This window comes from Echinops telfairi, unplaced genomic scaffold, assembly GCF_000313985.2.
Source record: "Echinops telfairi isolate 266 unplaced genomic scaffold, ASM31398v2 ScPeMD7_443;HRSCAF=831, whole genome shotgun sequence".
NCBI classification, from domain to species: Eukaryota; Metazoa; Chordata; class Mammalia; order Afrosoricida; family Tenrecidae; genus Echinops; species Echinops telfairi.
In genome coordinates, this window is record NW_022104341.1 from 68,383,619 (window position 1) to 68,396,491 (window position 12,873).

The window sequence follows — 12,873 nt, forward strand, 5'->3', positions numbered from 1 at the left end:
GTCTTGCAAGATAGAATTCGAGTCATGGTAGTGGGAGCGGGGAGGAAACCTTTAGGAACTAGAGGAAGGTTGTATTTCTCATCATTGTTACATTATTTTAATATCTTACACAGTCCACTGTCTCCCTTTGCCCATGTTTCTGTCGTTCGTCCCCCTGGTGGGGGGTGTGTGTTAATACATTGATCATTGTAGTTGGTTCCCTGTTTCTCCCCCATTCTCCCCCCACTTTCCCCCTACCCTCATGGTATCATTTCTCACATTCCTGTTTTGGGGAAGAGGGGGTGTGGTTATCTGTCCTGGGTTCTTTGTGTCGAGAGCTCTTATCTGTGTACCAGTGTACATGCTCTGGTCTAACCGGATTTGTAAGGTAGAACTGGGGTCATGATAGTGGAGGGGAGGAAGCATTAAAGAACCGGAGGAATGTTGTGTGTTTTGTTGGTGCTATGCTGCACCCTGACTGGCTCTTTCTTTCCTTGTGACCCTTCTGTGAGGGAATGTCCAATTGTCTGCAGAGCGGATTTGGATCTCCACTCCGACCCCCATGATTTGCAACCATATATTTGTTTGTTTTGGTCTTCTGATGCGTGATACCTGACCCTCTCGATACCTCATGACAGGCTGGTATGCTTTTTCTATGTAGGCTTTGTTGCTTCCCAGCTCGAAGGCTGCTTATCTTCAAGCCTTTAAGATCCCAGATGCTATATCTTTTAAAAGTTGGGCACCATCAGCTTTCTTCACCACATTTGCTTATGCACCCATTTTTACTTCAGTCATCATGTTGGGAAGGTGGGCATCACAAAATGTCAGGTTATTAGAACAAAGTATTCATGCATTGAGGGAGTATTTGTGTAGAGACCCAACGTCCGTCTGCTACCTATATAGTTATTTTTAATATGTCATAGAGCCTAGGGGAAGAGAAATATTTACCTTTCTTTAGGGTTCACATGCACACTCAAATATTTAATCTTTTCCATAGATTTGTGTTTCACTGGAATGGCATTAACTCAAAGGTGAAATATTGGTTTTCTCCTGGTGATTAAATTTCTATCAGTGGCTTGGTGTATTTTGATTCATTAAAATGGTGGGGTCAAAACTCAATTAGATCTATATGCTAAATGAAATATATTGAACCGTGGAATTATTATTGTGTAGTATAACACACACAGGGAACAGCATGCAAAACATAGCTACCCAGCCCCACTCATTAGAACACTGGCAGTTTTTCACAAAGCCCCACTGTGTGTATGGCCTTATTCTTTTTAAAATTTCTCCTGCCCTTTTCTTGCCCCCTTCCCCTCGCCCCTTCCCTTTCCCCACCAGCCTTCAAAGTCTGCATTTTTTGTGGTGTAAAAGAATTTTTATTATTTTTTATTTTATAATAATAGTGTCATCTAGTTTTTATCTTTATGTGATTGACTAATAGCTGATCATGATGTTTTCCATATTCACCCAAGTCGTGAGGTGTTCCACCATTTGACACATTGGTAGTGTTTTAGGCATGGGTATATTCCACTGTACGTATGTACCAAGAGCTTACCAACGCCTCCACAGATGGGCTCTTTGATTACAGATAGCATGGTGATAAATATGTATGTGCATGTATCATTCTGTATTTTGTTCTTTATTGGCTTTGGGGTACATATCAAATAGATTGCAGGGTTGTATGGTATTTCTATTCACATTTGCTTAAAGAAACGCCATACTATTTTCCATAGTATTTGTACAATTCTGCAATCCAAACAGCTGTGTATAAGTGTTCCAATCTCTTCATATATTCTCTAACATTTACTATTTTTCTGAAATTTGCTGTGAGTATTGGTGTGAGGTAGTATCTTATTGTTGCTTTAATTTATAGTTCTCTTGTAGCTAAAGATCACGAGCATTTCCTCAGATGATTGTTGGCCAACTGGATGTTATGTTTAGTGAATTTTCTATTCATGTCTTCTGCCTATTGTTTGATCAGATTGCTTGTGTTTTTCTTATTGAAGTGTTTCAATTTTCCATCGATTTTTGAGATTAGCCCTTTATCTGATATATCCTTACCCCATGTTTCCCTAATCTGTGAGTTCTCTTCTTACTGTTTTTAATGAAGTCTTTTGAGAATTTGGAATTATTGAAAGGTCTTTTGGAGAAAGGTGTTGGGATTCCTTAGTGTTCATCCAGTTCTCTAACACTGCATAACTCCAAGTAATGATGTTTAGGCAGACAGCAGTGTGAGTGCAATGGAATTTGCGCAATGCACTGGCCTAGGTCAGATCAACTTCGGAAACATCATCAGTTACTGTGATTGGATGGGGTGGAAAGAGCCATGTTGGGAGAGTTCGATCTGGTGCCCATTAGCTGGTTCCCTTGACCAAGCCATTGACGACTGAGTCGCAGTGTGCTCATCACTGAGTGGAGGTCTTTTCTCTGCAGTTGTTGGAAGCTTGCCTCCTAATTGGAAGCTCATAGTCTGAGCACATTGATGAGTAACTAATTCTGCTTAAGCATTTTAAAATACTCAGCAGCCTTCATTTAGTATTGCTAATGTTGTTGTTAGCTGCTGTTCAGTCAGTCTGTGTAACTCGTGTTAACTCCAGTACCTGGTCCTCCATCATCCCCACAATCAGTTGCCATCAAACTTTTGCTATCCATACAATTCTTACTAGTTGATTTTTGGAAGTAGAATGCCAGGCTTTTCTTCCCACTCTATTTAGGTCTGGACTCACAGTCAGAATTCAAATACACTGAAACCTGTACAGCATTAGAGCAACATGCATGCCTTCCCTGACAGACAGCTGGCGGCTGTGCATGACATGCATTGGCCTTGGATCAAATCTGGGTCTCCCACATGGAAGGTGATAATTCTACCACAGAACCATTGATGACTCCCCGGTGTTACAAATCGGGAGGCTGCCTTACAGATTTAATTCTAGTGTGGCACTTTGTGGAAGACATTGATTGGCATGGACACTCTGGTTGGCATTTCCCTACATAGCACCCCTCACCTAGATGAATTTAGAGAAGGCACAGGAAGCATATGGGGAGGAGAGGGGAAAAAGAATGAGGCTTTCTGAGGACGAAACCAGTGCTTCCTGTGTGCAACCACTGGGAGAGGCATCTTGCATGTGTCGCAAAGACCCTTCAAGTGAGGCCAGGCCACATGTCTGAGATAAGCAAGTACTCTGGGCAGGCCAGCTGTGTGGCACCCGTTCCACTGAGTTGATGTAAAGGAGAGACTAGTGCTACAAAGGAGGAAAGAGTCAGTAAAAATTTTATCCTTGCAATTACCCTGATTCACTCGCTTTAGAAGAGAGTTTGTACTAAACTCTCACAGTCATACTGTGAGAGTACAACAGTGGCAGGCTCCTTTGGGAATCTCAACAACCTCTCTTAAGGATCTCAGGATTGACATACTAGCCTATCCGGTGCTGAACCCTGCAGGGATTTTGGTAGACCTAAAATTCTCCTTCATGCTAATTTCCAGTGACGTTCTTACCCCTACCCCCCTCAGTGAAGAGGGAACATTGTCACCCTTTGTAATTGGCATGAGTGTCTACCTGGCTTTTCAAGGAAGAAGTCATTGCCTTCATTTTACTGATGCAGGGCTGAGACTCAGATAGGTTACCCCACATCACCGTGTCACCACCCATTCAGCCAGAATTCAAATGCAGTTCAATGTATTTAAGCCTGTTCTTCCCCTCATAGATCCTGTACTCCTCCTGATCATCAAGTTTTAAAATGGAGAGACTCATGTGGCCAGAATGGGTCTTTAGTATTGTTCTATCATGGCCCCTGCTCTCAAGGTTGCTGCAGATGAGGACCAAGCACTATTTCAGCCTATAAACCTCCTTTGATCTTTCTGAGCTGTTTCTTTCATTTGACCCTCTGATAACTGGACCACTTTCTACAGTTTCTGATAACATTTTCCTGAAACAGATGCTTGTTCAAGCCCAATGACCACCACGCTCACAAGAGCTGTGCATCTCTTCTATGGCTAGGACATGAGGCAAGTGATTCTGATGCAGGTACCATAACAATGGCTGAGGCACTGAGGAAGCTAGACTGGATACCACTTCATGGAACAGAGAGAAAAGCAATCAAGGAATTCAGGTTCTCAAAGTTTCCAGAATGGCCAGAATCCTTAGGTGTTCTGCTTTATTAAGTCCATGGACACATGTATTTCTCCTGAGTAGGAGACAGAACAAGATTCCAAAGACTTGGGTGGGGGTAGGACTGCAGGTGTTCCCTGTGAAGTGAGGAGGAGTAAGGGAACAGGGAGCCAGGTAGGCTTTCCATTCAAAATTCTAGGCTCACCCTTCCATGAAACTTTCCCAGAGACTGAAGCCAACCCTAGGCACTCCAACCTCCCTAAAGGCATCGTGAAAATCAAAATCAGGATAAGGCACTGCATTGGGTAGGGCTCTTCTATCCATAGCTCTGGTAACTCCTATGAAATGACTAGATGGGAGCATGTAAACAAGGTGGAGAGAAGTTTAATTTTCAGATTGGCCAATTGTGCCATCTTGATGGGTGCAAGACTAAGCTATTTCAAAAGCAGGAACAGAGGGAATCCCATGACCTTCAAGGAAGAAGAGCTATCAACAGAGTGCCTGTAGGATCCCTGTCTGAAGTGGCAGAGGCAGCAGCATCAAGGCCACAAAACCGTGAGCCTGAGAGCCAGGTGATCTTCCTGGACCATGGAGGCAGAGACCAAAGGACCAGGTGACTGAGAGAGACCTGCCAACCAACATGACTGAGAAGAGGTGCTCCAGACAAAAAACTGTATCCTTAGCATTTTGTAACCTGTTAGCTTCCCTTCTAAATCCCCAAAATTGTCAGCATGCTTCATTGTGCTCATGAGGAACTTGTATGTCGAGCAAGAGGAAGTTCTGTGAATAGGCAAGGGACTACTACATGGTTAAAAGTCAGGAAAGGTGTGTGTTAGGGTTGTATCCTCTCACCATACTTGTTCAATCTATATTCTGGTATGGATAACAACTCAGGGTAAGGAAGACCAAACTCCTCACAACTGAACCAATAAGTAATATTATGATAAACAAAGAAAAAGTTGAACTGTCAAGAATTTTGTCTTGTTGGGTCTACAAACATTACTCATGGAAGCAACAGTCAAGAGACCAACAGAGAGTCAATCTGTTGTACAGACCACTGTAGAGGATGTGACTTGGAGGACTAAGTTGCTGTCTCACCCAAGCCATGGTATTTTAAATTTCCAACTTCCTCATAAGCATCGAAAGGACCAAAGAAGAACGGATGTATCTGAATTGTGCTGGGGAGGGATATTGAAGGTGCCGTGGGCTGCTGAAAGGACAACCAAATCAGTCGTGGAAGACGTATGGCCAGAGTGTTCCTTAGAGGCAAGGATGACAGGACTGACATATTTTGGACATATTGGCAGTCCCTAGAGAAGGACTCCATGCTTGGTAAAGTAGAGGGACATCGAAAAACAAGAAGACCCTTGATTGGATGGATTGCCATCGTGGCTCACACAATGGAATCAGCATAGCAACAATGGCAAGGATGGCCCTGGGCCATGCAGTGTTTCCTTGTGTTGGGCTTAGGGTCTCCATGGGTAGGAACCAACTCAATAGCGCCTAACTGACATCAATCGTCAGCACAGCTTGTGAGTTCCCTGTGGCCATTGCAGTGGGTCAGTGCTGTGAGAGGCATAGGTGGTGTCAAATAGGATCAAGGACAAGGGAGGTGGAGGCATATCTAATCTCGGCTTCTTAGGAAACATCCTTTTGGGATGTGGAGTTGGAATCTCCTTCATTGTGTAGTCCGAGGAGGGAAAACATGTCCTCCAAACCATTTCCTCAGGCACCTTCCTGAAATGTTCTGTCAAGTATTTCTTGGTTCATTCTCATTAGGGGTCTGAAAAGCTGTCAGGGGTGGCATGCCAAAGCCTTCGTTTCTTCATCCAATTCAGGCTTTCATGTGCCAAGAAGCCATTCCCCTTGTCTAGCCTCAATATAGTAAAATCATGATAAAGCCACACAATTAGAATCTCAAAATCAGAATAACAGATTTTGAGGTCAAAGACCTGACTATGAAGATAAATTGACAGAGTGCAAGAGGACAGGGAGTTTCCTGAAATCTTATAACTGAGTTAGGAGAATATTCAAACTGCAGTCTACTTTGTTTTCAATTCCTTTTTATGATATCCCTGTCTGTTGCTTACAGCACATTGGAACCTCCAACATGGAGCACATGCTGCTCATTTCAAGAAACCTGAAACTGAAATAAAATAAGTTTGTTGTTGCTTTTCCTTCTCAGGCTACACATGGATTTCTCGAGCGATGTAGAGACTGGTAGCCTGATGAAGCTTCACTGCTTTCAGGGATGGACTCATGGCCCAGTGGAAAGAGCCTAGACGTACTTAGAGTTCTCACACTGAGTTTGGATTTGGTTCAACCTCTCCATTTTGTAATCTTGAATAAATTATTTAACTTTTCTGAGACTTGGTTTATTCAAAAGGAAACTGGGAAACGTAATAACCACGTCAAGTTGTGAAGGGTTATATTCATCGGGATTTTGTAGGAAACAGAACCCGGGCTGGGTGGTTCCAGGAATGGAATTTAATGTAGAGAACTGGTCACAGAGTGCTTAGAGATTAATAGAACAGACAGAGAACGGTGAGAAGGAGCAAGAGCTAGCAAATACAGAAGCCTGGTTCTGGAGGAGGAGGGAACAAGAAAGGAGGCAGTGTTAGGGAAGCAGAGAAGACCGAGCCTCCTAGTGGGAACTGGTATATTGGAAGCTGGCTAGTTTCAGGGGCAGTTAGTTAGGATCTACAGTTTGGGAAGATCGCCTGGTAGGAGCATGGATCTGGTTTTAGGGGCTGGCTGACAGTCACCTGGATCACAGTTTGTGGAACTGGCTAGTGGGAGCTGGAGACTAGAGCAGAGGTCGCCAGGACTAGAGGCTCTGTCCAAAGCAAAAGGTGTGAATTACCTTAATTTCTCTCTTTCTTCCTCCCTCTAATATCCCTCCACTGTCTGCTATTGGCTAAATTGACAAAGGATCATGGGAAATGTAATTCACAAGAGGTTGGCCTCGCTGTGATAAAGCATGGACCATGGAGAGTAAGAACTGATCTGAGAACAAACAGGAGATAAATGTTTGCATCCAAACATACAAAGCACCTAGCATGATGCACAAAGGGTGGTTCTCCTTCCGCTGTGACACCATTTCTCTGATCCAGGACACTTTACTCCACCTCCGAGCAGCTGGCTCAGAAATTATAAGGTCTGCATGGGAGGACTTGCCACCACTACCCCTTCCTCACCTAAGGCCAAGGTAGCTGCATCTGGCTTCTGATATGCCTTGCATTCATAGCTAACAAATCATTGCCAGTATCCCCCAGGCTTTACAAAGAAGCCATTTCTGAAGTATTTCGTCTTCAGAGCGACTCAAAGAGGCAGGCGACGAAACAGAAGCATCGAGCGGTCAGGTCAATTGCCTAAAGTCAAACAAGCAGTGGACGGTCAGCCCAAACCAAACCCAACCCACGGCCATCGAGTGAATGCTGCTGATTCAGAGGGACTCCCTGTGAGGTGCTGAGACTGTAACTGTTTATAGGAGTAGAAAGCCGAGTCCTTCTCCCATGCAGTTGTTTGGCGGTTTCCAACTGCCAACCCTGCAGATCACGACACTACCAGGACTCCTTCAGGGTCTAGTTTGAACGGAAATCTGACCTTTCACCTGGAGATGTTTATCTTTTCCAGTAGGGTTGCCATTGAACTTTGTGTTTTGCCATCTCACACCTATTATCTTGTTTCCTTCCAACAGGCAATTGCTATTATTTCTCTCCACCTGTAGACAACACTCAAGGTTCCCCAGGAGGTTACATGATTTGCCAAATGTCACATAACTTGTTATTAAGAGGGGCTGGAGAGAGAATGAAATTGTTTATAACCCATTGAGCTTCTCATCATTAGAGCTAGTCAAGGCAGTACGCATTGATCTGGACATGGTAAGGGGGTGTCTACAAGCGCTTGATGGATGCAGTGGCTCAGTATTCATCTGCACAGCCCAGGATGCTTTCTGGAGCTCCCAATTTCTGACAACGATCGTTCATCTAAAGACAGTTGCTTTTGAGTCGACCCTGACAACCTGCGTGCTTCAGGGTGGACGTGTGCTGCGCAGGGTTTCCGTGTTTGGAATTTGATCACCAGCTCTTTTGCTGATGGGCCTCTGGGCAGACTCAAACTTCAGTGTTTTGAGCAGCCAAGCACATTAACCATTCGCAACACCCCAGGCTGCCTGCGAAGCTAAAGTTCTGTTTTAACTTATTTCCTGTTTGAAGCACCATTTACGTTGTTTTTACGTTTCTTTCTTTCTTATACAAGAAAACGAAGGGCTCCAGTGTTATAAAACAAGAGCAAGCTTGAACTCCATTGGCTAACGGACTCTGAACGTGGCCCTTTCTTCGACTCAGCCTGGACAATATCCTGAAATAACAAACGCCTGTCGAAAGTGCGGTGGAAATTGCAGCACTGCCCCCTCCCCGGAGGACAGGTTCCTCTCAGAAAGGCTGCATGCACCCCTCCTGCGGGGAGTTCAGTGGGTGATGGCTCGGAGGCCTTCATTTCCGCTTCGAGCCAAGGAAATTTTTGATCAGGCTGCAAGCCGCCTGCCCATTCATCTGCGGCAGGAAATGGATTTAGCGTCGGGATGGACCGTCCGAATTTATCATCCAGTTAGGCCTAATCAAAATGTTTTCCGTTTCCCCTGGTAAGTGCAAAGGGCTCCTAGGCGGGGCTGAGTGATGGTGGTGGGCCCATCGCTTTCCCATCACTGAACTGCAGTTGTCACCAGGCCCATTTCTCCTCAGTGTCTCACGCTGAGCTAGAACTGGCGATTGCTCCCACCCCTGTGCCTGGGCTCCTGAGACGCTGCTCCCGCAGCAGCAAAAATCTGTGGGATTGACCCGAGGTGGGTAGGGAGCAAGGGTAGCTTGCCACCCTAAGCAAGGCTGAGGTCAGAGGTGAAGCTCAGAACTGAGAGATGCAATGAACCTGGGCACCCAGGCTCTGAGGATAATGAAGGGCTGCCACCTCCCGGGACTGGGCAGGTCAGGGAGGGGAGGCCGAGGTCCTCCTGTGCACTGGCAAGCTCCAGAGAGGCGACTGGTGTAACGCTGCTCCCCTGGGTACAGAGGGAGTGGGGAAGGGGCACTGATTAGAATGGAAATGTGACAGCCCTGTGAAGCCTTTGGTGGATTTATGCCTCTTTCACCAGGTTGCCAGGAGGAGGAGGGCCTTTGACAGCCCCCATTAGAGGAGGAGAAATGGAGGAAATTAAGCATCGTTCTGTTAGGGGGACCCCCGAGACTGCGGGATGGAGGAGCCCCTGCTGAATTCATTACTGAGGGAGTACAGTTTCTAAGAGAAAAACAAATAATACAGACATTCCCTCAGTTTGATGCAGCACATTCTGATCTGGGCAGCACCAGGACAGAACATTCCAGCATGGCTCTTAGGTCCCAGAAACACCTTTTTTTTTTTTTGGTCCCTTTGCAGATACTGTGGGTTGTGTGGAGGCGGTGGGAATAGGCAGAGCCTGCTGTTGAGTTTAGTTCAGCTGGGAGATGGTTTGTCCCTAGAAGGAGTGACGTTCCAAGACGACTGAAGGCCTTAAATTTTGAGCTAAGAGACATGGCATTGCTTCAGAGTGATGGAGACCCAGAAAAGTCTTTTGAAGAGCGAGGGACAGGATTGAAACTGAGTTTCTGGCAGCTCAGTGGAGGGTGGACTGAAGGAACCAGATGGAGTTTTTTGGTTTTGTTTTTTTTTTTCCCCTCTACTGCTTCATTGATGCCTGATGCTAGCAGGTGGGGAGACCAGTTAGAAACCTGTTGCAGTGATAGCATAACTGAGAAGTTGAGAGACTCAGCTAAACTTGGGGAGGGCCGTGCTGTTGCCAGATGTTGTTCAGTTGGGTGGTAGAGAATTGTAATATTCTGAATGCTGAAAGAGAGCCTATCTTGTGTTTGAGGAGTCCTGGTGGCCCCGTGGTAAGTGGCCTGCTGCTGAACAACAAGGTGGCTTGTTCAAGCCATTCTGTGGGAGAAAGGTATGCCACTCAGCTCTCGTCAAGATTGGTGGCCTTGGAAACCCTTGGAGCTGTTTCGGCTCTTTCCTCCAGGGTCCCTATGATCACATTTCACTCGATGGAATGATGCGTTATCTAGTACTTGGAGTTCCTGAGTGGTGTGAATGCGTACATGCTCGACTGCTAATCAAAAGGTTGCAGCTTCAAGTCTACGTGTAGGTACCTTGGAAGAAAGGTCTGATAATCTGTTACGGCTGTTGATGCTGTTAGGTGCCATCCAGTCGGTGATGACCCAGAACGACCCTGTGCACCACAGAACAACACACGGCATGGTCCTGTGCCGGCCTTACAGTAGTTTCCATTTCGAGCCCATTGTTGCAGCCATGGGGTCAATCCCATCTCCTTGAGGGCCTTTCTCTTTTCACTGCCCTTTACTTGACCGAACATGATGTCCTTCTCCAGAGGCTGGTCTCTCCTGATGGTGTGTCCAAAATATACAAGATGAAGTCTTGCCATCCTTGCCTCTCAGGAGCACTCTGACCGTACATCTTCTGGTGACCTGCTTCCGAAAAGCTAGCCATGGAAACCCAATGGGGCACAGTTCCACCCGGACACACCTGGGGTGACCATGAGGTCAAGCCGACTCAATGGCACCATTTTTCATATATTTTATCTTGTGTTCAGCAAAGTATCTCACCTCATTTAACACTTAACAATAATCTATCAAGAAAAATGTTGATATTCCCTGGTTATAGATGGGAAAACAGACACAGTGATGTTAATTAACCTCTCAACATGACTTTAATCAACATGCTGTTTCTTTTTTTTATAAATCAATTTATCATGGGCTCATACAACTCTTATCACAATCCATACATAGATCCATTGTGTAAAGCATATTTGTACATTCATTGCCCTCATCATTCTCAAAACACCCGCTCTCCACCCAAGCCCCTGGCATCACCTCCTCATTTTTCCCCTCCCTCCCCACTCCCCTTTCCCTCATGAACCCTTGATAATTTACAAATTATTATTTTGCCATATCTTGCTCTGTCCGACATCTCTCTTCACCCACTTTTCTGTGGTCCATCCTCCAGAGAGGAGGTCACATGTAGATCCTTGTAATCGGTTCCCCCTTTCCAACCCACCCTCTTGGTATCGCCACTCACACCACTAGTCCTGTAGGGATCATCCGCCCTGGATTCCCTGTGTTTCCAGTTCCTATCTGTACCAGTGTGCATCCTCTGGTCTAGCCAGACTTGTAAGGTAGAATTGGGATCATGATCGTGCGGGGCGGGGAGAAGGAAGCATTTAGGAACCAGAGGAAAGTTGTACAACATACTGTTTTATCTTCCAGAAAAAACAAAACCTTTCTTCTTAGTCCACTCAACTAAACCTGCCATGATTTCTTTCCCCCTCAAGGCAGGCAGTTTTGTATTCAGGAGGAACATTTCAGTTGATCGAGTTTCTCATTCCCATTTTACAGGAGAGAAAACGAAGGCCATAGGAAGAGTAAGAAGAGACAACTGAGGTCTATGCGCTCTTCATCCTGCCAAATGGTCTCAGTCTCAGTTATCCTTATGAGCCCTCATCTCATCTGAAGCTCACACTGTACCCAACAGCTAGGGGATTGGGTCAGATCAATGACGTTCCTCACACAGCTGGAGATGCAATGTGTGTCAGGGCTCCCACAACATTTACTCCCATGGCACCACTAATGTCATCCTTTCCTTCTTTTCTCTGAGCACAAGCTCAGCTCTCTTCCCTGAACTTCACCACTAGAGTGGCTGTAGTGAAGGAACGCTACTTGATATGGCTCTTCTACTCATAGCCTTTGTGATTCCCAACAAATGATTGTGTTGCATCATGCAAATAGGGTGTGGGAAACTCTTACAGAGGCTATTGGTCGGCTCTGCCATTTACCCAAGTATAACTGAGCCATCTCGGGAGCCAGAAGTGAGAGAACCCAGTGACGATCAAGAAAGAAGAACCATGAGCAGAGTCCACCTGAGCTCATTGCCTGAAGTAGCAGAAGCAGCAGTGGAAGCCGAGGCTGCAGCACCATGATCAGGAGACAGAGCAGAAGAGCTGCAATGAGGTTACAAGGCAGAGCAGGCAGAAGTCAAGCTCCCTACCATTTGGTAACCTAGTACTTTCTCTACCCAACAAATCCCCATAGTCATGAGTATCATCTGAGTTTTGTGTGGTCATTGCAATAACTTATTGAACCAAGCAAAGGAATAGAGGAATGCATGAGGAATGGCTGGTGCCAGCATAGGGTAAAGGAGGACGGAGGTTGGAGGCATATCTGACCACTGCTCTGTGGACATTGACATTGACTAGTGTGGAGTTGAATTCTCGTCTCTACAGAAGTTGTGGACCCCCTGCCATTTCCACAGGGACCTTCTCCAAATCTCCTACTCTGTGCCCTGGAATTTCTCTGCTATAACCTCAATGGATTTATTTCTCATGACAACCTTATGAACCGAATAGCAGTGCCTATTTTGATATATGGAAAACAGAATGAGAGGTTGAATAACCTGTCTGAGGTTATACAGCTAACACATGGCATACTAGAATTCAAATGTAGGTAGTTTGTAATTTTATCATAAAATGATTGCTTGTTTGCCATTATATCATAAACCCCAAACCATTGTCATTGAGTTAATTCTGACTCATCGCGACTGAAGGCTTTCTGAGAATGTAAACTTTCACAGGAGCAGACAGCTGCATCTTTCTTCTTAAGAGTGGCTGGTGGTTGGGGACAGGGCCTGGTGCCCCAACAGGCTAGACTGGAAAACACAAGCTTTTCTTTCT